This window comes from Nipponia nippon, unplaced genomic scaffold (assembly GCF_047370975.1).
Source record: "Nipponia nippon isolate SJK-2023a ecotype South Korea unplaced genomic scaffold, ASM4737097v1 scaffold_11, whole genome shotgun sequence".
Taxonomy (NCBI): Eukaryota; Metazoa; Chordata; class Aves; order Pelecaniformes; family Threskiornithidae; genus Nipponia; species Nipponia nippon.
The window spans coordinates 12551948-12576461 of NW_028262302.1; the positions used below are offsets into that span (position 1 = coordinate 12551948).

Here is a 24514-nt window from a genome sequence, read left to right on the forward strand (position 1 = left end):
AATATAATTGAAAATTCCCGGGAGCAGAAGCTGCAGCTGCCAGATGAAGGGAACGAAGGCATCATTGCACCCGTGCTGTAAGTACTCCATTACCAACCATCCACAGTGTAAAATACTTCACTGCAAGTCTCATCTACACCTCCAACAAATAGTGAAGGGAAGGAAACGTCAAGGACACCAAACCTAGAAACAACAAACCATTTTGTGAAAGAGTAACCAATAGAGCATCTTGCAGGTATAGAAACCCACCTCTAAAAGTTTCTGAAAAGCAACTAAGCCACAATTATTCTTATGTTCAAGTTGCTAACAATAGCTGTAGGTGCCTTCATCTGGCTGGAGCCCATGAAACCCTATATCTAGTGGCAGATGCTCTTGACAAGTACGTTCAGCTCTTGATGCAAGCTGGACTCAGACTGCTACCATAAGGTATATAAATGGGTCCAACTAAGCTAGAAGATGGTAATTTTTACCATTCCTTAAGTAAATTTAGGATAGGGTGGTAACTGAGAAAAAAGCTTAAGAAGTATGCTTTTGTGGGAATACAGCATCCCTTGCTGCTGGAAGATGAATAGTACTTCCTTACGGCATTCACCCTGTGTAAGGCATGAGAAATATTCATGACTATGGCAACGAGCAGCCCTCTTGGCTCCGAGGCTGCACAAACGCGGTCTGCAGAGCGGCTGTCGGACAGCGCGGGAGGAGGTCACTCGGTCCAAACCACACTGCCACAAGCTTGCAGAGTGAACATGGAACAGATGGCATCTCATTCTTGTTGAGGACTCCTCTAACACTTGTCAGCTCTTCACTGCTTGCACTGGAGAACTCAGATCCTTCTAATGCCCTATCAGCTCCGGATTCTACACTCAACTTTAATGCCATTACTGGATGGGGGCTAACAAGACTGCTGTACTGCAAAGAGGGATTAATGTTCTACACCTGGGTACATAACCATAGTTGTATTAAAGAACTTATCACTCCCATTATAAATTTTGAGCAATACAGAAGCATTTAAATACCACCGCACCTCTAACACATGCGTTTTGTTAACAAGGAAAAAAACATTTATAATCCCTGCCAGCAGCTTGCTGGCAGTTAATATCACAATTAGCGATCACCTAGCAACAGGCAAGCAAGCTTCCTCTCCAATCAAAGGGAAAAAACCGCTACTAACCTGGGCTAATAACAATACATAAAAAAATATCTGGAAGGTACGTGTTAAGGTATTTCCTGATTTTAATGAAAACTGATTACTTTAGAGATTTTAAATATATAAATCCATTACTCCATCTTCTCGAATTTTCCATAACTGACAAAACATTGTTCTTAAAGAGATTTATGAATTCACAATACTAATTTTTAATTTATGAAGGCTGATCTAGTATTCTGGTAATGCTTCTCTTTCCTCTGCAATTCCCTCTTTTATTGTTTCTCGGTATCTCTCACTTACTGCGACGTGTGGGATCGGGACTTTAAGCTCCTAGATGGAGTCTTTCCTGGTTTCTCTAGGGTGTCTAATACATTTTCGAGCGAATAATAAAATTTTGATCTCTTGCACACTCTAAATGAGTTTTCTATACGACACGACTGCCAGAGGGATTACATCTAAATTTTTATTAAAGACAAAAGAAAAGTTGCTCAGGAAAGCTATTCATGAACGAAACACCTGAAAATAAAATTTAATGTTACTTTCTGAAGAATGAAGTGGAAAGTTGGCCAAATCTTTACGTTCTCCAAACAGGCAAAGCCATTCTCCTGCCACTGTCTCCACTTAAAATAAGCAATTAAGCAAGAAAATACAGAGAGAGGGAGAGAAAGAAAAAAAATTAGGATAAAAAAAGCTTCTCAAACTTGCAGAATTAGGGATAAAAAGGGTAATTCCTAATTTCAAGAAAAACGTGGTCATGTGTCTTTCGGAGCCCCTCCATGACTCTGCTGTGGTGCTCAAAAGACCCCCTTTCACTGCTGACATGATATATGAAGCCTTCTTGTCCCCTTGGTGAGACTCTGTAGCCTTCAGCCAGAAACCTGGTCTTTGCCGAGAGCTGAATATATATTTATGGACAAGAATGAAGGATTTGTTCTTTAAATAAATTAAGAAATCATAATTTCTACAGAGTTGTTGTTTTAAGAGAGATGGCTATTTGAGGTATGCCAGCCATAGTGGAAAATGCAAATTTCTCACTAATCTATGTTTAAATATTTTAACACATTTATTGTGAACACACTATAATTCTAGGCTGAATACTGAAATAGGAAAAAGTCCACATATATTTGAAAATTTATGGTGAGACAACTGTCCCACGTTACTTTTAATTAAAAAAGATTTGTCTCCATCGGGAATTGGGAGATGCCGGTTATCAGCCTCCAATTCTAATTCTGCCTCTACCACTGAATCACACAGTGACTTCAGGCAAGTCATTTCATCCTTTCTGTCTCAGTTTTATTTTTCTTCTTTTGTGTTAAAAACAGGAATAAGTTCTTACTGACATAGTCTACATATCTCTGGGAGGAATAAAGAATTGTTAAGTAACAACACAATAGGTGAGGGAATAGTCTTTTGAAGTGCATGTAGTTAAAGAAGGAACAACACAGCTCACTTCTAGAGCACGGGTTGTTATTTGTTCCTGCTTTCCTGATTTTGAAGTAAGGAAAAACACTGCAGGTTACTTCACATGCTGCAGTGCTGTGTTTCTCCTTATTTCACAACTGCTATTAAACGGTTCCTAGACTATCTATCACTGGATGAAAAACTGGTGGTTGTCAGTCTGGGAAAACTTTGGAGTTATCTAAACTTGCTCCCGTGCTACGGAGCATGCCTGTGCCAGCTCATGCAGGCACCGCGGGTCAGTCCCCTGAAGCCCAGAGGAACAGAAGATCCCATTTACGGACAGCCACTGGCCTCTGAGACCAGGGAAGCCCGTGGCCTCTTTCGGGCCACAGCAGCATCAAACGCTGACCTGGCCAGTGGGGAGAAGTTTGATTCTCTTCTATTCTACAGAATCAGAAAGGGAGCGCTCCAGTTTTCTGACAATAGCCTTCATTTGCTGCAAAACAACTGAGGGGGAAGAAGAGGTTCGTTTCTGTTGTCGTTTTACTTGATTAGAATTGCACTGGAAGAAAAAAGGCCTTTAATCTCAGATTCCAGAAAATAAATGAGTCCTAGCAATTGCCTGTATGTAGGCTCATCTTCATTTTCAACTTGATGTAAAGAGCCTGCTTTGATAGTTAATGCTGCAACACAGACAAGACTCCAGAGAACTTCCATGCCGACCACCTGAGCAACTGAACCGCAGTGAAACTGCAGAGCTGCCACCGAGGCACAACACTGCGAAGCTCTATTAAAAGAAGCATTTCTCCCAAATTGAAACTGATTAAATTTTTAAAAAGCCCAAGGTCACCCAATTGACTTCTGCTATTCTAGTCCTGAATTCTCTGGTTATTATTTTTGCAGAACTTCAAACAGCTTTGCTGGTAGACCTGCTTGGATTTCATAAATACTTTCTACATGAGGCTCCCACACACATATCTAACCATGGCTTAACCACAGCCTGTCAGTCAATCGGACTTGAGATTAACGATATGCATATCTCTGCTAGAACAGCTTGTCACCCATTAGGGAGAATACGCCACTTGTTAATTTTAAAGACACCGATGTACCTTGAACATGCACAAAGTTACAAACGTGCATATGCAAAAGGGCAAATCCAATCTCCAATGAAACAGAAATAGGTGCGAAAAAGGAAGGGGAGGCCTTTAAGTTCCCCCCAATGCTTCATGTCGCTTGCTGAAATTCTTGTTTATCCGGTACGGTGCGATTCCCCATTTCACCAATTTAAGTACTAAGGAAACTCAAAACTAAGCATGACCCCAGGCTGCTGCCAGTATGAACTCCCCCTCCACCACTTGCTCAAAGCCAAGGTGCTTACCAGCTGAAATTTTCCATACTTGGTCTTTCTCATTAATCTTGAATGAATGTGGTTCAGATGATTCAGAACTAATCTGGCTTCTGGAATTACAGAAGCAGAGGACAAAACAAATGTTTAACCTCTCCCCTGGAACATTTAACCTCTCCCAGATGCTGAGGGTGTTTTTCCCTGGGAAGCTTAATGTGCTTATAGGCTCCGCAGCACTGCTGCAGAGGAGTGTGCAGAGATTTGCAGTCACTGGGCCATACACCGAAGTGTCTGATGCACATGTCATAAAGTTACGTAAAAGCAAAAAACATGACGATAATAGTATTAATAACAAAACAGAAGTCACGTACTCACATATTTGGAAAGCCCCAATTACATTTTTTGATTAATTTCAATTCTACCTCTTCATGTGTATCTACTACACGAGTCCTGCATTCAGTGGTCACACTCTTATCCCCCAGAAGATCAGTGCCTGAGGATCATATTGCACAGCGTGCGAAGTGCTCCAAAGATGAATGATAGACAGTTTGTGGATGCTTCTATCCCCAACACAAAAGTTTAATGCCTAAATATGAAGTTACCCTTAGAGATACATTTTTAGAAATAAACGGCTAAGGCATAAAAAATTTAGTATCAAAATTTGTCAGTTTTCACTCACTGACATTCCTGCGGTTACTCAGTTTGAAGCACTCAGAACTGTATTTCAGGGATGGGGGAGGGACAGACCAACGCACACATGCGGCTACAGCACCTAACACTGGGCTATTTCACCTCACAGTCTGGGTCTACAGATGTAACAAAAGAGAATATAGTATTTTCTGCATTCAGAAGCATTGCAGAGACATCGCCTAGATCAATCCTCCCACCCACAGAGCTACAGAGATATTATTTCCATTCACAGAAAGGAAGACATACACACAGAGATAACAACGTACCTCCAAAAGACCCAATAAACCGCGGTAGACCAGGACCAGCCCCCAGACTCCCCAGCTCCAGGCCCCTGCTGACAACCCACACTGCTATCGTATTGGGGCTCCTCATCACTGACTGGCCGTAGTTGCACCTACAAGAGTTCAGCATTTCTCCTAAACAGATCCCAAATGCCTCAGGTTGGATGCAGAGGAAATTAAAAGCAGAATTACAATATGTCCTCCACTGTACAGTAAGTTTGACTGAATTCTATCCTAACAGCCCAATCCAGTCAGGAGAAGATAGGAATTTTCCATTTATACCAGAAAAGCCTTCAACTCAACAAAGCCTCAGATTCAAGGGGCAGAGCAGAAGCGACCACACTGCAGCAGTCTCTTCCCTCTTTACAGCTTCTGCTAAAATGAAGAAGCCCCACTGAAGTGTGGTTGGGCACTGTACGTGAGCTGTACTTCTCTGGTCTCCAGAGCAAGAGCACTCCTAGCTATTTTTACAGTAGCAATAGCCACAGCACCCAACTCCCGGTATCTTCCACTTAACATTTTCAAAGCAGAGCTACGAAATAATGAATTTCACACGTTCTGCAAATCTAACTGCAAACAAATACTCAGAGGACTAAATTTTGACTCGTTTTTAAATTATCTGTAGCCACTTTCATCTTAGCAGAAAAATAAACTTCCCACCTATAATGGGAAATAAAATTCAGTGTGCATGTTTATCCCTAATCCTCACCTCTCCAAACAGCTGTTCAGTCTGTTGAGAATACCAACATAATACTTAATAATATTCTAATAATTTTCTCAAGTTACAATATTATGTGCATGAATGAAGGAACTCACTAAGGAAAAGAAAAGCTGACCTTCACATAATTTATAGCAAGAAGTCACCCCTCTACCTTTAAGCCAGCAATTCTTCATATGACTGATGAAGCTGCATCTCTACCAAGGAGACTACTTTTCCAGAAACTGTCTTACAACATTGTTATTTCAACAAATCTTTGCTTCCTCGGTGGAATCGGCTATCTGCTCTATGTTTCCCTCCATTTGCTGCTTCTCCTCAGCTGTTTGTGCAGAAATTGAACGCAACTCATTAAGACAGGGCTTAAACACTGTTCTTCGCTCTGGGATTCTCAGTAGAAAGCAGAGGTGTAGAAATAAAGGCTGTATCAGGAAAGGTGAAGGCGGGCAGGCAATTGCTTTTGCGATGAGATACTGGTTTCTACATCTCCGCTTTATCTGCTGTGGCTTCACGTGGGAAAGGTTGAAAAAAAATCATTACGAACATGAAAAAGTCACAAAAAGTTGCAAATATCTAAGTTTACTGTTTCTGCGTGGTATACCTAAGCAGCAGTTTGGTAACAACCTTGTGACAAAACACAAAGCCTAGAAAGAGAGTCTAGGCCATTCACTCTCTCTTGATAAAGCTCAAGAAAGTTGAAGAATAAAACCAAATATGACAATCCAGCAATCCTCCTTGCTGAACAGCTCTGGTTTAACAGCCAGTGGAGGAGACCGCAAGCTCTCTCCTCAATGAACCAAGAGGTTCTGGGAGGTCCACGTGCTGGTGGGCAACCCCAGAAACAGAGATATTTCACTAATGAAGAGCACAATCTTCACGGGCACCAAAAGGAGCTGCTAAAGATGAGCATGGTTACCTATCAGATACTGTGTAATTCTCCTTCCCGTTGAATCAGCATCTGCCATGTGGTTGCAAAAAATCCTCATTAGTATTAACTAGCAAAAATATGTTCGTGAGTGTATGTGCATTCTCACTCTCTCTCTGTAATTAATCCCTGGAGTAAAGCTGTTCCTTGGATCACCTCAAATATAGAAAATCAATGACTTAGATTACAGGAAACAATTAATTATGGTTCACTGGTGTTTAGAAAGAGACACTGACACCCTGACATCCCCAGATAGCATTTGTGCCCTCTAAAGCAGCAAATCACAGAAAGTAACAAACTACGCTTTCCAAACATCAGATGACCTCAAGCTTGCTCATTCTAGTGAAATGATACTAATCAGTCAAAAAATGAACGGGACATAACCTTTTAAACATTAAAGAGGCAATTAATTTATAGCGCATCCGTTTACTACAACCAATTAAGCAGAAATATTTTCTTCACGTGTTAATGTAATTTCTGACAAATCCGGGGGAGAGGGCGGGGAATGGAACAAACGACTTTGCCAAACCATTCCAGTTAATTCTCATGTTAGCGGTTTCAATTGATAGTCAACTCTCTTTTTTTCAGCGTCATACACAGTGCATCACTGAGTTTTCCCACCAGCACACAAAGGACTGAAAGTAAATGGGCATAAATCAGAAAGCAGCAAGCCCAGCCATTTGCAGCACTGAACCGTCCAGATAGCTGACTCTGCTGGGTGCAGCAAATACCACCTGCGGCTCTCAGTTCAACTGGAACATGCTCAACCACCTTTTTAGAAATCCTTGGACCTAAATTTTACATCGCAGAGAAACATGACTTGAAGTGAAGCAGGACTTGGATGGTATCAGCGGACATTGTTGTCATCTCAGTGCACTCTTCACCCTTCTCAAACCATTTTTGCTGACCTACAAAGAGGACTTGCCAGTCTGTTTTCACTGCCAACCCCTGCCTAAACTGTCTCCTCCTCCACATTATCCCCTTTGCTGAACCCCTTTTGGGTTTCATTATTGTCTTTATTGTACTTCAGAAAGTTTATGGCTATTTTGTAGAGCCTTTAGCATCTCAGCATGGGACAACTTCACAACGAAAGCCTTATTAAGCCACTTAGACAAGTCCCATGGACAGGACAGGAGCTTGCGTTTCTTCACCAACCCTCCTTCTCCTTGTTTGTGTGGAAACTCTACTGATGGGTTTTTCTCTCGGTCTCTCATTCCCTCTTTACACTAGCCTGAATGGCAAGATGATCCCCTTTACCTCTCAGCGCCACACTGGAAGACAACTATAAGCATTTGCCTATGAAAGCAGGTTTGACAAGGGCTCCTGTGGAACGGAGCAGTAAGGGAAATCAAGAGCATGGCAGAACTCACTGCTCCTCCACATCGAGAAACTCCCCTAAACTTGTGGGCATAGCGAACTGAAAGCAGGGCTTTTGAGCCTGACTACGTAAGAGTTTCACACTGAGAAGTTCCCCTGAAAAAGAAAAGGAAACAAAGAAAAAAAAGGTGGTAACAGATACATTCATGATCCCTCCACACCTTTTGAGTCTATGCCACCCCAAGAGAAACAGCTTCCCTCTTGGGAAGGGCAGAAAAAGAGTCACCATTTCACGCAGTCTTCCAGTCATGAATGCACTGAATCAAAATATTTCCTACTAAACCCACAATGTCTGTAATTCTCTTCTGTAACTCTCCCTTTTGAAATTCTCATTCTGGAGGGAGAGGGAGGGGGGAAAAAGCCCTCTTTTCCTGCTGTCTCCAAGCAAGCTCCAGTCTTCAGCCCCAGACACTTAGGCTTACTGTTACATGAGTGTGTATCATGGTCTCTTCATCAGCGCATCAAGGCTCCGTGCCCACTTCCCTCCCGGAGGAAGGGAACGATGTACACCACTATGGCACTGACAGGAGATGGTGCTTTTCACTGAAGTAGGAACCGCCTGATTTGCATCTCTGAGCAGGCCAACAAACAAAAACTGGCACTGAAACTCATCTGTAGGATGGGTGGTGAAAGGGTGACTCTGGTGCCGGTCTCATAGTAACCACCAGGAAAAAAGTTTCCCCAAAGAAAAAAAAAAGGGGGGGGGAGTTCAATCTGCCTCCCTTCCTTGGCTTCCCTTTTAAAGGATACAAATAAGCTTCCTGAAAAACAACGGGCCTTTTGACAAGGCAATAGCTTTCCTCCCTGTTTTTGTTTGTTTGTTGAAAACACTTTGATTTCTCAGGAAGCACTAACAAATGCAACCGGGGATCAACTTAGTTAAAGAACCTTAAAAAGCAACAGGACACACATCTCCTACTTCAGCCACTAAACTGGATTGTCTCACTGGCTCGAGCAAAACTGCTGAATTATTTCCCTAACAAAAGAAAGGCGCTTTTAGGTCCTATAATCTCATTTCAAATCCTTTTTACCCACTCCCTACTCTTTTTGGCCTTGAAATTGCAATCCTCTTTCAGGACTAATCTCGGGACTAATTGGTGCCAGCACTCCAGTTTCTCTCGCCGTTTCTTCTCCCTCCCTCTCGCTTTGTTCAGGTGCTGAAAAGGACGGCGGGCCAGGGTTCGGCACGCATATAATGAGTCTGTTCCTACAGAGTAACTGTTAATAATTAGCAGGAAGCATTTTGTCTTTAAATTGCACAGCGTGAGCAGCAAGATTTCGCGGAGCCAAAGAATCGCTTCACTGTTGCTCAAGGAGCTCCACAAGTTTGCGGGCAATCTGCAGGCCGGGCACGCGGAGGGCCGGGCGGCGTGCAGGGCACTGTGCCCGGGCCAAGCCCCGCCGGCCGGGCGGGCAGGGCGGCACGGGCAGCGCTGGTGCTACCGGAGCTCCGCCGGCAGTGGGACGGAAGAGGGAAGTGAGGGAGCGCCCTGCGCACCTCACCTTCGGCACTGCGGCAACGCTGCCGCCGAGGAATGCGCCAACGTGACGGGACCCAGTCGGCATGGTGAAAGGGCAGCCTTTGTTTAAGAAATATTCCAGAATATAATTCCCTGAAGAATAACGAGCAAAGAGGAGATTTAAGAAAGCCTGCTACTTTTCAGCTAATGATAATATTTGCGGGTAGTGCCAAAAAGGAACAATGACTTCTCTTACCGAGGGACTATCAGTGTTAACCATTTCCCAGCCAGACTTGGAAGAAAAATTAGTTTTTCTGTAATTGGAAACGTCAATCTAGCAAGTGCATAAAAACAAAACCACAAAAAAAAGCTGTTTCCAATGGACGTTCATTTCCAGCAAACCTAAGGCTAACCTTGAGCTTTGATTCAGGCAAAATAAGCCAAAAGCATCGGAAGTTTTTCAAGCTGGTAGGACTGCATCACCAAGAATCCACGTAAAGTTTTGACACTTTGATATTGTAGTGTCTTCTACTGTCTTGAAGCTGAAGGACAACAAAAGAAACTCCATCTGCTGAGATATACATTGCTTCCATCGTACCCCCAAGGAGTGCTCTGGATTTTAAACGCAATTGAGACTACATCCACCACCTCATTCACTGCTGCACGCCTTTAGGCATCTGCAGGCAGGTATGCTATGAAGAATACGTTAGCATTAAAAAAGGAAAAAGATAAAACTCATCTCACTCTCCTGAAAGATCAACTCTTCTTCTGGAGCGCCAGTAAGAGAGGGGCTGTCAGGTGCTGAGACTCCTGCAGAAGCCAGCACACAAGACACAAGGTCTCACTAGCTTTAGGGAATCTACTGCTAGTGCAAAGAGGCAACACCAAAGGTTTCTGTGTAAAAAGGCATACTCTCTGGCACGCTCAGCTAGCATCTGACTATCACTGGAGAAAAAGAGCACAGTCTGTTACTTCAAGTACCCTCTAGAAATGGCGTGGGTACACAACAGCCACACAGCAAGAATTTGTCGTTTATCTCCGGTCACAGAAATTGATAGCAGGTCTGAACACAGAGCTGAAATTGCTGATGATTTTTCTTCGTTTGCATCATAGCTTGAGATCAGGCAGTGTCTCAGTGGCTTTTGAATTAAGATGGGTAGTAAGTATGCTTAGCTCTGTGCATACTACCGTCCTCCGAATGTTAGGTTCCCCCACCACCCTAAAGCCACCCATGGCACAACACCTCACTGAGGGAATCGTGTTACAGAACATCAGCTGGAACAAGTGCATTTAAATTCTCCATCTCTTGAAAATGCAGTTTGCAGACCCTGTGCTCAGGATCCATCGCTTATTTCTGTTTGCCTTTGCGTCAGAAATTTCAGACAGAGGACTCTCCTCAGGTCATCCAATTCAGCTTTCTGCCAACAGAAAACTCCTTCCTACAGTCAATTTTCTGGGATTTTATTGAGTCTGCTTTTCAGCACTCTACCAGATGGATTTCAAACCATTTCCTTTAAGAGATTAATTCAGTCTAATAAGTTCATTATTTGCACCTGGTCAGCGAGCAAGGAAAGGTAAGCCAGAGTCTGTGTACTTGTTTCCTCCTCACATGCTATTAAAATGGCAAGTTTTCCATCTGAGTGTCAAAGTCTGTTCACAACAGCAATACAACAGAGCCAGAGAGACATCCCCGTGAAAACCGAGCACCTGCGTTCACAGAGGGATACTGGTAACTTGTTTACAGCATCAAAGCAACCTCCCTTTTCTACCTTGCAGCTTGAAAACTGGAAATCAGAAGACAACAAGTGAAGATCCGTTTCTGTCGTCAGTCCCCTCTCCACAGGCTGGCATCCCCAGATAGCACTTGCTCGCTTCGGTGCGGTCCAAACTCCTGTGCCAGCCCCAGCTGCTCTACTGCTGTTGCATTAGAGCACAGGCTGAGAGATGCAGCAGATTGCCAAACTGTGCCATGCAAATCATCCTCTCTCACTGAGCTCATGAAGACTGAGGTCAACTGAAGTTGAAGTGCAGCACCTCTTTCCCCAACTGTTGCTTTAGCCAGCACTGGAAAACTTTTCTATAGCATGTAAGTGACTGGAGAACACAGGTTTGCAAGTCAGGAAACCTTTAAAGCAGGCTTGTAGCATTGACCTGCCAGAATACACCTGTGTCAACACTAAGCACGATGATGCCTCCGTGCTCTTCTGTGCAGAAACTCTGCTTTGAGAGCGAGACGCAGCATAATTTTACTAGCATAGGACTGTGCTATCCAATTAGCCTCAGTGAGATTATGGTTCAATGACAGTTTCTGTGGTAAGAATGCTTTAAAAGAAAGCCCTCATCCCTGATTGACAAGTCCCAATCCCTTAAAAAAAGAAACAAAAAACAAAACAAAACAAACAAAAAAAAAAAACACCAAAAACCAAATCACCAGGGTCCCATTTACAATGCAGCTACAAATGTCTTCACTACCACAAGTGAGTGGACAGTTTGCTATTGTACTAGAGCAGAATCTTAAAATGACTTTTGCAAAGGAAAAACAAAGAAAACACAGAAAGAAGGAAAAACACACAAAACCAAACCCCAAAACCAACCCTCTGCTGAGCGATCAGAAGATACTGCTCCCAGAGTCCTCAAGCAGCTGGGTGAGAACTAGTCTGCAGACTGCTGCATGCCACGGTCTGGTGCGGGAGGGTTACAGCCCAAGTATGCTTCTGTCGTCTTAGACTAGCCAAAGGGCAAACTCCCTAGCAAATCCGAACAGCGTGTGAAAAGTTTCCTCTGTTAGTTTGGGGGGTTTTAACTGATCAGATGGCAACTGCTAGTGGGGTTTTTAACCGTAGTGCCTGAGAGTACCACCTATGGAGTGCTGGCCACGCTTCTCAGGGCATCTCATACCCACCGTAGCAAACCAAGGATGGCAAATGGGCACAGAAATAGGCAAAAATGAACTTTTTTTTTTGTTTTGGCAGTGCCACTCAACACAAACTGAACTCCTAAAGCTCTTGCTCCATATCATTACAAAATACAGAGCTCATCAGTACAACTTTCCCCCTGTTCTGAAAGCAGGGCTTTGATAGTAATATCCCCAGGGAGACAAAAAAAGACCAGTTCTAGCACTTCCAGCACAAATTTCCATTCTCTTTTCCCCTCAAATCTGAGCAAGTCTATTTCTACATCTGAAGGTAAAAGCAGCAAAATACGCTTAATAACCAAAAGACCTACATCACTTTAGCAACATAGCTGACTATGGCTCCTAAAATATCATGGAATAAATGTATTTGTAGAAAGTCTTCCTTTTACATTATGTTATACTTGCAAGTAGCAAAATAAAAGCTGGCTACTCCAGAAGCTTTGTTTGTTATTAATTCCCTTAAGTTTAGAAAATTATTTCATTCTAATTAATTGTTTTATTTTTTTAATCTCATGAGAAAAATGGTCGTCTTCATCTTTCATATGCAAAACAGCTAACGAGAGAACGATTTTTCATATAGAGAAGGAACTCCAATTAATAGAGATCTTAAATACCTGGGGAACTGTTGAGTTTTGCCATTGATCAGACAGCTGCCTGGAAAAAAAAGTCTTTTCAGGAAAGTTACATAATTGAAAGTAACCCAGTTCCTTTCTGTTTACATTTTTTTCTCTTTCTGCTAATCCAGATTAAACATAAAAATTAATGACACCCAAATAACCCTGCATTTGCTACATTTACATCTCTTTTTCATATACTTTTACTGGAACCTACATCCTGCGCTGCCATCAGTTATGAATTCCCAATACTGCGTGGACATTTTAAAGCATCACTATACTTTTAATAACGCAGTCTTCAGTATCTGCATTACTATGCAATTAATTTTTCCAAATTTCACATATTCTGTCTTAAAAAACACCACCACCACACTCACTTAAGACTAAAACCCAGAATTATATACACTTCTAAACACTGAAGTTAAAGTGTCAGAAAAAGAGTCTGTTTCAAGCATCTTAGTTCTTCAAACTAACCTTAGGAAGTTTTCCATCAAGCCTGTAACCGCTGTTTGAACAGAATTTCTTTTGGAAGAATATATAATGGAATCCTGATAAAAATAGTTACAGAAAAAAGCAGTGAGAGGCTCAGAGCTCTGCAATATTTATGTTATCCAGGCAGACAACACAGAGAACCCATCAGTGAGGTCAAAAACTGCAGTACAGAGAACAGCTGGCAACAGCAGTCAGGTATACGGGGCCATAAGCAACAAATGCAAAAAACCACCAGCTGTATAAAGCTGGACTACTACCTTGGAAAAGAGCAGAATAGTAAGCTACAGTTATTCCACTTTCACAAATAAAGTCCATGTAGTACTGATTCTAATACCAAAATATGTCATACAAGCTAATGAAAAGAAAATTTAACAAGTGCACACATGCTGCAGCAAGCCAAGAAAGAAATAAATTTACATTTGTATTAGCAAGACCCATTGGCTGTGCAATCTTGGATGCTTTAAAAGCAGAGCAATGAAAAATTACCATACATAACTGAAGCATACGCATGAGCCCACAGAGCGAGTTCTGGCAATTAACAGGAGGAGATTGCCAACAAAGCAGAAATGAATCAGGATGAAAAGAAAGGAAAGATCTTTTATAAAACTCTGATCCACACTCGTTATCTGAGATGGCCAATCTCTTCAGCCATTCCCCTTTCACAAAGGAAAAAACGATCTTAAAACCCAGAGGTGGAAACCATGCTCCTTTCTAAACAGATACCGGGTGTACACGGCAATCCAACCAACTTCACCCCGAGCAGCAGAGCCAGGCTGCACCCTACCAGTGCTCCTCTTCTGGTATCCGCAAGTTATTCATCAACGAAATGAACTTCTCTAATGTGTTTGCTAGTCAAGCTGCTTACACAAACCCACTTCAGACTAGTTGTCTCAAGCAATTCTCCATCACTGTTGCTGTATTTACTCTTTTGTAATGGAAATAGGTCACCTGCACTAGAACAGTACATTTTGTTTCTAAGCACAAGAGAGAGCAGCTTCCCTGGCAGCCAGGCTGCCTTTTGACAGAAAAAGTACACCGTGTATACATATACCTGTGCACTGAAACCCCCAGAGGTTTGCACGCTTATCACTAGAACAACATACAGTCACAGGGGAAAAAAGCCTCAGACTCAAAACGGGGCACGTTATCAGAAGTATAACAACATCAAAACCACCAAACTGGATGAAACCAACAGCCTGTTTGGTCCAGGGTTTCCATGACCCAGTGCCAGAGCTGGAAGTTTCACAGAAAGTGGAAGAGCGACGTAGCACGGTAAATCTGTGCTTGCCACTACAGCCCACCCGGACTCGAAATATCGGAGAGACTGATTTAAAACTAAAAATCCCACGAGGTCTAATATCCTCTTGCAGATGCATTTGCACTAGCTCTGGACATGGTAATCAAACAAAACACCTTCTGGGGGACTATCACGTAATCCTCAGCCTCAGCATTTTCTTGTGGTAGCAAGTTCCACTAACTAATTTACACACTGCCTAAACCTCCCTCTCCCTTTTTTTAACCAGTAGCAAAAAAAAAAAAAAAAAAAAAAAAAAAAAGGCAAATGCTGCATTTTACAAACAGTTTTATAATTTACAAACAGAACAAATGCCACTGACGAGCACCCCACACATACACACTGCCTTCAGGGCCACCTGGCACAGAAAGCAAGCCAACAAGAGAGTTTCTTGAAATCTATCCAAAACACAGCCTCTTAATTCTCATTTATGTTTAGATGTACCAAAATTGCTTGACAGATTTTCTTTAAACAACTGTGGGGTTCCCAAAATTAAGTCAAAACATCTGTGAAAAGATACAGTACAAATAATCAAATATAGCCTTCAGTTTCATCGTGGCTTTACTGAAAAAAAAACAAGTGCAAGTCCTGAGCGCTTCTGCTCCGCAAGGGGAAAGAGGAAGGAACGTTTTATCAGGCCACTGTAGCATAAAACACATCGGACAAGCGAAGAGCCGTAGCTCTCACCTCTGGCCTTTTTACTTTGGGACAAACAGGTGAATGTTTGGGAAGACACTCTCTTCCCAGCTCTACAGGGCTTTGCTGAGGATGGAAATTTCTCTACTAAAGACCCCTCACCTCCTCCAAAACCCAGTTTTTTAGGTAAGTACTTCATTCTGATGAAACAAGCAGCTTGATTTTTCCAAGTCAAAATTCCAAGTCAAAAAAGTGTAAAAAAGTTTCAGTATGAAAAAACCTCCATGCTTGTTCTAAAACTTCAAAATGAGACATTTTAACACTGTTTAAGCCCTTTCAGTTTTTATTCCTCTGAGCCATGGAAGTTACTGTGAAAGGAAACAACTCTAGCAAAACAGTTTTGTTTGTACAAAACCCAGTTCCATCCAAGTGGGAGGAGTATCACTTTCACATGGTAGGATCATACAATAAGAGGACAGATTCACACCCATGAAAAACTGGATAAAACAGAAATCCAGGTATCATGGTGATGAAGAGAGTTATAAAACAAAAAACATAGTCACTAATCACAACCTGCATGTGGCAACTCCAGCCCTGAGCTGAGGTTTTATGACATCGGAAGTGAAGTCACACCTGGCAGTGATGATGAAAATAAAAACACGATTCAAGCATTCAAATACTAAGAAACAAAATTATCCCAAAACTTACTTGCTTCAAACGAATTAAAAAACTTGCTTTCTCCAGAAAGCATACCAAACTATATATAGATACTATACTATCAGCATACTGTATATACACATATCTATATGCTGGGATACCATACGTATGCCAGAAAAAGTGTGTTTGCTAATAGATTCAGAAAGACTAACCCGTTAAAACTTGTTTTGAGCTTTTTATCTGAGAATAAATATTCACTAAAGAAATAGCTTTCAAGGGGGACTGCCTTTCACTGTAAGATTTAGGGCCACTTGCACTGCAATACGATAGTGGAAAAGCTCTACACGTTTAGAACACCTGTGCTTTTTAAAAAAATCATTTGCAGAAAGCCTGATTGATACTTTGAGAAATACCGGGTCAGACACACAGGCAGGGATTACACCGACACCTAGCACAGGTATGAAATGTAACTGCACTTTTTTTTTTTTTAACTCTATGCATAAAATAATTGGAAACACTATTGCAACAAGCCTCACTGAGAACACAGGTGCCCCCTATGACTGGGAGATAAGGAAGCCAGAGAGGATTTTGCTCAGGACAAAGAGCAGCTGGTCTGCAAGGTCTGAAGGTCAGTCCACCTTCCCCTGAAGCTCAGGATCTCCCAGCCTGCTGCCAGCTGGCCCAGAGCCCAGGATGAGGGTCCATCCTCTAGGTCAGTTTTGTACCTCTGATGGGTAATCCACGGCCAGATGGGCCACTCGATCACCTGGGAGGTGACACCTTGTCAGGATTTTCCACAGTCACACCATGAGAGCAACAAAACAGGACACTCTTATGTTCTGCTTTTCACTAACGTCGTGCAGAGAAAAAAAGAATTGATTCGCACTGGCCATGCTCATCTCCCAGGACATTTCTCTATGGAAAACCAGCTTTTTATGGCACAGTTATCACCTCCTGTTATGACCTGGGGAGAAGCCGGGTCAGTTGCAGCCATTTCCTCCAGCTCGTCGACTCAAGTGAACCATCCCAACACGATGAGAGGCTGCCAAGCCAGTCTGCTTGGCATCTTTCCTTAGCCAAGGCCATGGAACCCATGCGCAGAACTGACATTCTCAGAAGGATACTACATATGGAACAAATTGGTTACACAAATACTGGGAGTTTCACATAAACTGCAACAGCTCCATCACACTTTAAACATGTTCTCTATTCCCCAATATACATTCAAATGTTAGGTAAAAGGATGAAAGGTCCACACAGGTTTTTGTTTAAGACAGAGCTGCAATTCTTGAAAATAGGCAATGCACCTTACTCAACCAAACAAGTATTAAATAAGTAATGAAGAGTTAAACTGCAGAACGCCTTAAAATCACAACCATTACAGAAAAGCCACCCCTTCCCTACTGTTTGAAAGATTCTGAAATTATCATAATTTTTTTTTACTCATAGAAAGTTTATTATTATTAACATGACATTAGAAACTGTCCTAAGAATGCCAGTCTTACAACAGAACTGCAAATAAGGTGACTCCCTGTAAATCTTTCTTACTAAAGGAAACAAAGGAAAGAAATCCAATAACTAACAGAGAAGTGAAGAAAATCTAAAAGAAAAAAAAAAAAAGAATAGTTAAAAATAAATTTAAAAATCTAGCTTGAGTTCTGGAAATAAAAAAGCCTTTTCTGAATCCAACAGCAGTAAGATGTGAGACATCATGATACTATTTCTGGTTTCCCAAGCTTCATGAGTCTATGTTTTCAAATGCAGAAGTCAGATGACTTCCACTGCCACAATATCGTATGATTAACAAACGTGATGCTCCTGTCAGTCACTGTTCATCACATAAACACTTGTTCCTGAGTCCTAATTTTCAACTGCTAAAATTTTAGTGAGCTGTTATTGAATTGCATTACACAGGCTTCCCCATCCATGCAACTGCTGCAGTTGTAACAGCAATGCTATCAATGGGATGAAGGGTGAGAAATGGACTGAACACTGCCAAGTAACCAAAGGAGAGGTGTGCCTCATGCTCTCTGCTTTTTGCTATACCATACGGCCCGTGCACCGCGCAATGCAGGCCCTAGCTGTACAAGAGCACACCCTGGGGACAGCAAAGAAGAGGGGTGGGGAGTTGCAGAAGACCACCTCAGAAGCACAGCACCCATGTACTTCCAAGTTTCTGCAGTCAACAATTCACAGCTCTATCAATGAGGCCACTGTAACAATTTTCACACGGAAATACCAACAGCTAGAGAGGGATTTACAAACAAACTAACAGAAGTTTCAAAACACATCCCTAGACTTTCTTTTTCCCATGAACTGAAGTGGAAATATCTACGGTACCATTCCAAGCCATCTTTGGAATAAGGTTATATTTATCTACAGAAGGCACAGAGGAGGGGAAAAAAAAAACCAAACCTAAAAAGCCAAGTAATTGGGAAGACTGTTCAACAAATGGGGCTATGAATAACAACAACGAAAAGCAAGGGGCTGGTATTTGCCCGGCATCCAGAGAAACACCACAGGCTAAGGATGCTGCTTTACAGTTCTTTACTAAAGGTCTGCAAACACGCAGCCAAAACAAAGACGCAACCAAATCTTTATGTATTTGGCAAATGGGAAACAAGACATTTGTACTGTTTTGGGGGTATGGATGAGAAAGAACTGAAAACATCTCAGCTGAGAAGGTTCAGAAGCATTTAATTTTGAGAGGAATGAAGACATGGTTAGAGGGTTGTGTTTCCACCAGCCGTACCTGCTGAGCACAAGGATGCTGCAGAAAGGATGCATGAAACTTATGTGAAAGAGGGCAGACTCAGACTTTCTGCTCTTCTTTTTCTGTCCAGGATCTGCTGCCACCTTTCCCAATTTACCTCCCTCCCCTCCACCTCCCTCATACTATAACGTACAAGAAAATTCCCTTCAAAAGGTAAGAGTTGATCTGTTCTGTTTTCTGAAACTGTGCTCACTGGGATACTTCCCATATCACAGAAGTCTACTGGCTAGATAACTGCTAAGAATATGTTAGAAAACAAGTCCTGGACTGGCAAACCCTGAAGTATTTATGCACTGATAGCATTACAGACATCCACTCAAGCTAAAGTTCTTTCTTCTTTGCTCTTCCTACCTGGCGTCAAGCACAACCGATGTTCTCTAATGTGCCAGAAAACAGAAATAAAGCAGCATAGTCCTGAAGTATAGCTGCTCTTCAAATCAAAACATGTTATGGTGTCAGAGGGCGTAATTTGGAAAAACTTGTGTTCTCTGTGGTCTCTGAACTACAAAAACAGCGAAATAAAATTACCCAAAGACTGCCTTAACACCACACAAAGAGAAGAAAACTCATTCTGATCCTATCCAGGAAGTAAAATATCTAGATCAATCTTGATAAAGGGGTTGTAACATGCACAGAAATTAATATTAGACTGCTCTATGGTCAGCTTCATTTCCTACTGAAAGCAAAAACAGTAATGCAGAATTAAATCCATGTTTCCAGACTTCAAAGGACAACCAATTAATTTCTTTTTTAAGTCCCTTCTTGCAGGGAGACACCCTGCAGTGTCTTTCAGTGCTTCAAAGTTTTCAATGAATGGGAAAAGGTTGTTTCACCAAGCTATGGCCACAGAAGATCATTCCTGATCTCAACTTATAAAGTGTACGGATAAAAAGAGTACTTATACACTGTCCAAAACGATAACCTACAACATACTGACTGTGATGCAGGTTTAGCTTCAATAAACAAATGCGAAAGGGTGAAGCTTGTGACAGTAAAGCCCAAACCCACAAATATTTGAAGAAGCTGTTCCAGTAACAGCAGTTTCCTAAGCAGCCAATCTACAACAGCTGTCCTTGGAGGGGAACACTTGGCTGTTTCGCATCCGTGTAACAGCTTCGAAGTTCCCCATCCTGAGTGGGCTGTATGCAAACCGTGTACCGACAGCGCGCGGCAGTGGCTGCTGGAGGAGTCCTGGCTGCAGCAATGCGCGGGAGGCGCGGGGGCACCGGGAGGCATGGGCGCAGCGAGGGCCCCGCCAGGCACGGCAGGAGGACTTGTACTGGTGAGATGGAAGCAGAAAGCTAGGACTAAGAGTGGTAAGACTGTACACCACAGTCTCAAGACAGGTAAATGCAGTTTTTTAGTTCAAATCCAAACGTAAGCATGCCCAGGCCACCTCGCCTGCTGTTTACCACAGGGCTTGCAGCGATGGCAGGTCCTGGCAGCTAAAACTTTTTTCCTAAAATCCAAGTTTCACGAATTTTACACCATGTCTCTATTAATAAATTTCAAAAGTTAGACAGGGGTTCATAATCACAAAGTCCCCTTGTCTTATTCTCTGCCTTGGGGTAGAGAGTAAGGGAGAACATTTTTATCAGAAACAGGTATCAAAAGACAAGACACTGGAGAAGTGATGAATGTTTAAGGAGCTCATAGCATTTTTAGGGAAGCCACCAGCAGCAGAAGGAAATAGTGGTAAGAGGCACTAAATTTGACAAAACAGAAGCCACTCCGAATTTTTCAAATCCCGGAGTAGTAAAGTTTCATAAAACATTTGGTCATTCACGTACCTGCAGGCCCTCTGTGATCCACTGGCCTACCCCTGCACCATACACTTCAACAAGGGAAGGGGAAAGGAAAATCAGATCACGAAGCCACACGCATTTAAATGAAATACTGTTCTGGAAAGTGCCTCTACACAAGAAGCAGAGGTGGTTTTCTGCTGACCTCTCACGGGGCCTGGTCCCTGCCAGCCGCTGGGGCTGCAGCACCGGCCGGGAGCCCAGCAGTGCAGCGGGGCGGCTCTGCAGCACCCGCTCTGCCGACAACCGGCGGGCACCACGTACGCCGACTGCGCATCGACTCTGCTCTCCAACAACCCAAATCGCCCTGCACTGGAGTTTTTCCTACACATTTTCCTGTCGGTTGCAGCCCTGCAAGGCTCAAGTTCTCTCTACAGAGGGCATCCCGGCCAAAATGCAGTGATGCCTGCCAGGAGAGGCAGAGTATTTTTCTGATTAAAGTGCTTTGAAGTGCACGGGAGAACTCCAAAGCCAAGCACAAATCTAGTTCAGGACTAATTGGTGTTTCAACCCTTCCTAAGGCAGAACATATCAACCAAGCTCACCCAAGGAGCCGTTTCAATGGGAAGGAGCAAACCAACAAGGAACCCAACGAAGCCCTTACGAACAGGCAGGCTGGGGCAATGCAAGAAAGAAACCACTCTTCAGTTTCTATCTCAGGCACATTTGCAATTTCATCAGTTACAGGGCAGCTTAGGACAGATGTGTCAACATTTGCCACCGGTTTAAAATTAGCAAAACACACTGGAAAAATTAAAAGCAGTGGAAAAATGCTCCACAAATCTGTAAAAGGATATAGCCAACAGTCCTAGAAGGTCACCCAAATCTTCAAAAATTTCTTACGCATCTGTGAAACTAATGATTTCTATTATTTTAAAATTAAGAACTAGCCTGAGGGAACGCATTCAGAAGAAAGAAGAATCCATTTCAAGATCTCCTCAAAGCACTACCAGAAGAGAAAATTCCTACCTACAGTTCAGTTAGAGTCAGAAAACTGGAAATAAAACATATAGATGAAATACCAAGGCACTGACCTACGCAGTCATTTAACAAAGTTTGTGTCTATAAATACATTTCAAGGTTGCTATTACCAACACAATTGTAAATATTTAAAAAGAAACACATTAGACTAAAGCACCAATTTTTCCACACCAAGAAGAGTTTTTTCTTTATAATGCTGTGTATCAGTGTTAGTTCACCCTTGAAATGCATCGTAAATGACATAATATATGCTTCAATTAGAAAAACTACATAAAAATCCTTTTTGTTTGGTTGGTTGGTTTGGCATGAGTTTTGGATTTTAAGAATACACATCCAATCCAATTAAAATTAAATCATTTGCATTGCTGTATTCTTCTTCTTACCGCTTACAGATAATCTTCTTTACCTTGAATTGCAGTAGCAATTCAGACAACTGTAGTCTGAAATTCCTTCTTATGTACAAACACTGTAAAGTTGCTTTTTCCCCCGAAACGATGGTCTTCTAGACATGGAGTCCAATGTAATCCCAACTTCCCGGTGTGAGTCACATGTCTAATCTCAAACGATACTAGGATAACGCTGACTCAGCCATCCAAATGTGTGGGTTCACACTGTAGGACTCCTTCATAAAAGGCCCTCCCTATTATGTTTATGCAGGATGCTCTAGCAAAGTTGTGAAGCTACATCATCTGATGTCACCAACCCTGCTCAGAAAAGGAGAATTTGTCTGTTCAGTGATCATCTTGCTTGGGATATTTTTACAGTACATTCCTCCACTCTGTGCTCAATTCACCCCTAAGCTGCTTACGCAGATACTAAACAGAACACGTGATTCATTTGTGTATCCTTATTCTTTTAAAACATCTGATGAAGACAAGCAACAGGTCAATTTGCCCCTGTGGAATTGCACCAACTGATCCTTATAAACCTTGTAATTCCTCCGATTAATCCCGTTCCTAAAGGCAGGAGTAATATTGGTGAATTATCTGGTTCCAGACATATTTCCTTAATATCCAGTGATACAGTTTCTCTTAGTTGTGGGCTTCAGTTATGCAAGATGGATGGACAGCAAAACCTCTGCCACCCAAGGATTTTTCCTAGACATATTATCTTCAACATCAGAGAAATTTCCCTTGGAATCTGTTTCTATGACGATGTATTACTCTGGAGATCTGACAATGGCGAAGTGGATTTACATTTTCTACCCGCTACCGAAGTCTTTGTCCACATGGGAAAGCAATCACGTACGTATGGGATTACAATTTTCCAAATGCACAGGGAATGTTCGACTCCTTGTGAATCTACCAGAAATATATTCCAAAAAAATATTTCACCATGTAACTGCCAATGCATATTTAAATTAATTCAACAGTCACTGATGGCCTAGACCAGCCTTGTGTTGATGTTTCGCCAGTCATTAGTAAATGAATAAATAAATATTTTAGAAGACGATGGGAAGATTAAGTTTTATTTGACAGTGGGACTGCTGAAAGATGTCCAGCTAAAAATAACAGCGAGACCACAATTTCTTTATACAAAACCCAGCCTCCTTTGGGCCTCTATTTGCAAGGCACTTGCTCCTGCAGCCACGCAAGCTCTTTGTTTTATGATGCAGTCATTACAAGGAAGACTCGAAAGCACTTGGCAGCACAAGCAGTGTAGCAGCAGCTCCGACATCCCACGGTTTCCAAGGAGAGGAAGTTTCCCTTTCAGTTTTGGGACTCGTTTGCGGGTGTTTCGGTAGCACCCTCCCTCTCCCTCGCTCAGAAGACAGCTTTGCCATTTCCCCAGCTACATCTGGGCACTGGCGAAAGCAGGCAGTCTCTCAAAACACTACCTTAAATCCCACGCTGTTTGGCACGTGCCAGTACACCTCTCCTCTCCCAGACACGGCAAGAGGCGATGAGGTTCTGGCCACCCGCCCCGTTAGAAGAGGGCAGCACGACTTTTGAGGCCCGCGGCTCCGCAGGCACCCGTGGCTGCACAGGGAGGACGGGAGAGCAGCCCCAACCGGGGCGTCTCTGTGGGCTCATCCCTGCAAGGACAGCTCGCCCCTTCAGCCCGATCTGGCAAGGCCACCTGGGAGCTCCCGCAGGTGGCATCTGCCAGCAAATCCACAGCGGTTCTGGCAAACGTGACCCCTTCAGTCAACAGTCACTTCAAGCATAAAAAAATCAGAGATCCTCCTGCTTTCAGCTGCGTGTGTTTGCTGGGTTTTTTTGCTCGCGGGGATTATAAGGGATCAAAATCCCTCCATTTCTATTTCAGCTGCGCATTACACTTTTACTTGGCACGAGAATCTCGGAATAAATCTGTATGGGCGTAATGAAAATACTCGTACAAAGGCAACAGAAATGATAAAGCGAGGCTCTGGAAACAGGCCTTGCTCAAACACACAAATTACAACTTTGATGCCATTACTCAAATTATTTTTCCATCCCTCTGCGAAGCGCAGCAGCGGTGGGATCGCTGGGAGCAGGGGGAAAGTAGAAGTGAAAAAATCCCTTCTGAAGGTGATACTAGGGAGGATATTTTTCTCGCGCTCCACACGAAACGCAGGACAGAGCGGCTGGCGCTGCAGCCACGTCGCCGGTGCTGCGCGGCTTCGGCAGAGCCCCCGCACCTCCTGCCGCGGCCCCGCGTTTCCAAGCTGGGAACAAGGCCCCCACGCCCCCGCCAAGCCCGGCGCAGGATCCCCACTTCCAGAAAAGTTTGGGAGCGCTGCGGGTGCTGGGCAGGATCACCCGTTACCACGGCAACGGCGCGCGGCTCAGCCCCAGCGGCCGCTCCTTTCGCCAGGCAGCGCAGCGCGCGGCCCCGTGATGCAACAGCACCCGCCGGGGCTACGCGTTGCCAGGGAGACGCCCGCGTTGCTATGGCGACCATCACGCTCATCGGGCGGCAAGGGCGGGCGGCGGCAGCCTCGGCCTCTCCCGCGCCAGCCCCACGTCCCCGGCCCCCTCCTCATCCTCGCCCCCCGGCCCTTCCCGCCACGCCTCAACACGGCCGC

The 24514-nt window shown here is 43.2% G+C and overlaps 1 protein-coding gene across 14 annotated transcripts in view; it reads right to left on the reverse strand.

The window, feature by feature from the left end:
• FOXN3 (forkhead box N3) overlaps nt 1–24514 on the reverse strand; it is a 207159-nt gene that overhangs the window by 78729 nt on the left and 103916 nt on the right. The gene's annotated exons all lie outside the window — the stretch shown is intronic.